Below are 5,000 nucleotides of genomic sequence, written 5' to 3'. Positions count from 1 at the left end.
ACAGCCCACGTTTGGTGGTGAAGACTTTGGAGCAGACTGTGCATCGCTCATCACCAACCGAGGTCTGACTTTGCCTTCTCGCCCCACACTTGGGGACGTGACAGGCCATGGCTCTCAAACCTGATCCAGTCTTGTTGCATAAGGAGCATATGAACAAGACCGACCTAAGCCTATGCTTCGACTTAAGGTGGGACGATGATGTCGAAGCTGACGCCATAACCGACCTGCAGAGGGGACAAGGCTGTGTTCGGAAGGGAAGCCTAATACCCACTTTGACTGAATCATCAGCCTGGTACCGAGGCTGCTCCTTCCTCACATCAGGAAGAGCATGTTTCCGAAACCCCATAAACAGGACCTGTTTAGCTTTGGGCGAATCGTGAAAAAGCCTTTTCCGAAGGGGTATATAGCCACCTCCACGTGCCAATGGAGAGGCAACCGGACTCCCCAGTCCATCACTCTCGGCCTTCTTGAAGCGCTGTGTTACCACATTCAACCATCTGTTGGTCCTCCTAACCGGCCCAGACATTCCTGTCGGCGGCCGATCAGAGGACCAACAACCCGACCTTCGAAGGATAACACGGTTGCACTTACCAGGGGACGTACGCCTACTAGGAGTAGAGGCTCGGGCAGGCAACATCCCAAGGCTTGTAACAACTGGCGACGCCATTCCGACCAACTGGATGGGGCAGTGGGTCTTACACCCTAACCTACCCGGCAGTATCTTGCACTTAATGATAAATGGGGGGTAGTGAGTCTAACACTCTAGCCTACCCAGTGTTCTTTCTGCAACGCGCCAATAGTAGGGGTTGTGGACCACGCACCCAAATCAATCAGGCCACTCCCACGCATCGGATTGGAGCACTCCCGCTGGCGAAGGAACCGACAACTCGAGCAGCAGCCAGCTGAGGCCCTTCAAGGCGGAAGAAATCCCCATCCGATACCATAGAAACGCCTCCCGCAACAACCAAGTGCACCAGGGGCTAAGTCACACGGCTGCTTTCTTTCCATTCCAACACCTCCGGCAGCTATGCTCATTCCAATTACAGGGCCTCGAAAGAGTCCTGTATTGTTATTTTTCGTCACTACCTCCCCGAGTCGGGAGTGGGTAATTTGCGCGCCTGCTCGAACCCTGATTCCCCGTTACCCGTGGTCACCATGGTAGGCACAGAAAGTACCATCGAAAGTTGATAGGGCAGACATTCGAATGAGACGTCGAGCAGATGAATGAGTTGGCTTCTGTTAAGCAGCCAGGTTGTGCTGGCATTGAATGCCTGAGCTTGTTGGAAAGAAGAGAATGTAATCTATCTACACTGTGATGTGCAACTATCACAACTGTTCAACTATCTAAGCCTTAATTTGATGTACAGAGAAAAAAAGCCTCCATGGGAAAAACTATCACAGGAGTGGTTTCGAAATGTTGAGAGGCTGGTAGCAAACAACCTATGTGCTGAATGCAGGAGAAATTACCCGGATTTTCAACAATGTCACCATATAGTCTAAATCAAAATCAGAACAGCTGCTCAAATTCAGCACAAACTTTTACTCAGTTTCACACAAAGATTGAAATCTACACATTGTGAAACATAATTTACACTCCTCTTACCTTTGGAATCTGTTTTTAGATAGCCTCATTAAGATAGCAATATTGGAAGTCAAGTGGAGACTTAGCACTCATCACCTAAACTATTCACCTCTGAATATATTAATTAGCACTCATCTACAGGTTGACAACATTGTGGGGGAAGCCCCATTCACACTTGACCCTGCCTTGTTTTCATAAAAGATGTTAGAACAGCCTCCATGTGAAAAACAATCACAGGAGTGGTTTCGAAATGTTGAGAGTCTGGTAGCAAACAACCTATGTGCTGAATGCAGGAGAAATTACCCGGATTTTCAACAATGTCACCATATAGTCTAAAGCAATATCAGAACAGCTGCTCAAATTCAACACAAACTTTTACTCAGTTTCACACAAAGATTGAAATCTACACATTGTGAAACATAATTTACTCTCCTTTTACCTTTGGAGTCTGTTTTTAGATAGCCTCATGATGTGAGCAGATGAATGAGTTAGCTTCTGTTAACCAGCCAGGTTGTGCTGGCATTGAATGCCTGAGCTTGTTGGAAAGAAGAGAATGTAATCTATCTACACTGTGATGTGCAACTGTCACAACTGTTCAACTATCTAAGCCTTAATTTGATGTACAGAGAAAAAAAGCCTCCATGGGAAAAACTATCACAGGAGTGGTTTCGAAATGTTGAGAGTCTGTTAGCAAACAACCTATCAAACGCCTTGGCAAAGTCGATGAACACTACTGCCAATGGCTTCCTCTCCCATGTGCTCAGTTTCATGAGTCCATCCAGCAACATAAGGTTTTCGGCACAACCGGGGGCAGAGATAAATCCTTTCTGTCGGGGGTGAATCTCGCAGGCATTCATCAGCCTCTTATTCAAGACCCCAGAGAATAATCTCAATATGATGGACCCTATCGTGATAGGGCGCCATCGGGATATATTAGACAGAAGGCTCGGATCAACTGTCTTCGGTATCAGAGTTGTTCTGTTTTTCTTGAGGACTTTTGGCAACTTTCCAGACAACATAATCGCCGTAAACAGATTCGGCAACTCTAGACATTTCGGGTCCCATCGAAGGAGGGCTACCTTCTAGATACCATCTAGACCAGGCGCCGTGCCGGCCTTCATGCCTCTGAGTACCCTACGCACCTCCCAGGGGGAGACCGGTGTCTCAAAGACTGAGTTATCAGCCTTAGTTGATGTTCGGAATTGACCCAGGCCCGCGCAGGCATCAACATTTTCCCATTTCTCCTTGAATGCCTTTTCCTGCTGGAAAGCTGGAATTACCACCAGACTTGCCCTCCAATGGATCCTCGTTAAAGGATTTAAAGTGTACTCATTCCAATTACAGGGCATAAGAATTTGTTCTTAATGACTTGCCTGGTTAAATAAAGGTTAAATAAATAAATAAAACGTGGTTAGAGCTTACCTCCTGTTGGCAGTTTGGGACTAGCAGAGAGGTAGTCAGGTACTGCTTGAAACCCGTCAAAATTGCAGCTTCACGTGGGAACTTTTCATAAAGTCCCATCTGCTGCATTTTGACCCTCAGTGATGTCTGGTACTGGGCCGTGTCCCTGAGAAAATACAGAGAAAATTAGCTCAAAGGAACTTACAGATGTTCACAGCCAAAGATCATTGATTGAACTTGTGTGTGTTGAGTGAGGTGATGAACTTACTTTTGCCATGTTGGGTCACTTGGACCAGCATCCTCACTGGAATCAGAGCCGGGGGTCTCTTCAGAGCCTCTACGGTCCTCTTCTGTGCTGCCACTGGCCGGGATGGGGGCTTGCTCGGCGGCAGCTGCAGTGGTTGGTTGCTCGTCGCTGGGTTCAATGTCTGCGTCCATGGGGGCATTGAGGACGAAGAAGTTTCTTCTACGAAGATCTTCAAGAAGAGCCAGTCTGGAAGGCCTGTGGGGGTACCGCCTGCACATCTCGGCGTAGTCCCAGGTTCTGCCTTGGCGGGTCCAAGCCTTCATCGACGTCTTGGCCCTCTGCAGCTCTGCCTGCCTCTCCACAGCTGTGTTGCGTTTCATGCAGACCCTGGCCAGGTGGGCAGACAGTACTTCCTGAGGTTTCTCGCACAGCAGGCAGTGGATGATGCGGCGATCCTTCTCGCTGTGAGAGAGAAAGAGAGACAGTCCCGTGCCGCTCCCAACTGCCCGGCCTCTGGATGTGGGGTACAGGCCTTGGGCTGCTTCGCACCTTCACGGACAAACTCTCTTGCAGATGCAGGATGGGATGACAGAGGAGGCAGGGCGTTGATGGTTGTCCGTCTGCTCTCCAGCGTAGCTGCTAGGCACTTCAGTACCTGGTTGTGCCGCCAGGTGTAACGGCCTTGTGTAAGGCTTGTCTTGCAGCTGACAAGAATGTGCTTCAGGTTTGCTGGAGATGGACAGAGGGGTCACGTAGGGTCTTCGCCGTACCATTGGCTGAGGTTCTTGGGAGATGGCAGGACATCGTACGTGGCTCGTATAATGAAGCTGGTTCGAAATGCTTCCATGTCCCACAACTCCTTCCAAGAGAACTTTCTCTTCTCAACTCCCTCCCATCTCATCCACTGCCCTTGCTTTGCTTGAGAAATGGCCTTTGCGCACCTCGCTGCCTGTTCTTGCCGGCGCACCTCCTCGACCACAAGACCTCGTCGCTGAGATGGAGTTGCCTTGTACCAGGATGGTTTGCTCTCTCCAAGGCTGAGGCCTCCTCTCCCTGACACTCCTCTTACCTTTGGAATCTGTTTTTAGATAGCCTCATTAAGATAGCAATATTGGAAGTCAAGTGGAGACTTAGCACTCATCACCTACACTATTCACCTCTGAATATATTAATTAGCACTCATTTACAGGTTGACAACATTGTGGGGGAAGCCCCATTCACACTTGACCCTGCCTTGTTGTCATAAAAGATGTTAGAACAGCCTCCATGTGAAAAACAATCACAGGAGTGGTTTCAAAATGTTGAGACTCTGGGAGCAAACAACCTATGTGCTGAATGCAGGAGAAATTACCCGGATTTTCAACAATGTCACCATATAGTCTAAAGCAATATCAGAACAGCTGCTCAAATTCAACACAAACTTTTACTCAGTTTCACACAAAGATTGAAATCTACACATTGTGAAACATAATTTACTCTCCTTTTACCTTTGGAGTCTGTTTTTAGATAGCCTCATGATGTGAGCAGATGAATGAGTTAGCTTCTGTTAACCAGCCAGGTTGTGCTGGCATTGAATGCCTGAGCTTGTTGGAAAGAAGAGAATGTAATCTATCTACACTGTGATGTGCAACTATCACAACTGTTCAACTATCTAAGCCTTAATTTGATGTACAGAGAAAAAAAGCCTCCATGGGAAAAACTATCACAGGAGTGGTTTCAAAATGTTGAGAGTCTGGGAGCAAACAGCCTAAGTGCTGAATGCAGGAGAAA

This window comes from Centroberyx gerrardi, unplaced genomic scaffold (assembly GCF_048128805.1).
Source record: "Centroberyx gerrardi isolate f3 unplaced genomic scaffold, fCenGer3.hap1.cur.20231027 Scaffold_237, whole genome shotgun sequence".
NCBI classification, from domain to species: Eukaryota; Metazoa; Chordata; class Actinopteri; order Beryciformes; family Berycidae; genus Centroberyx; species Centroberyx gerrardi.
This window is presented reverse-complemented; position numbering follows the sequence as displayed.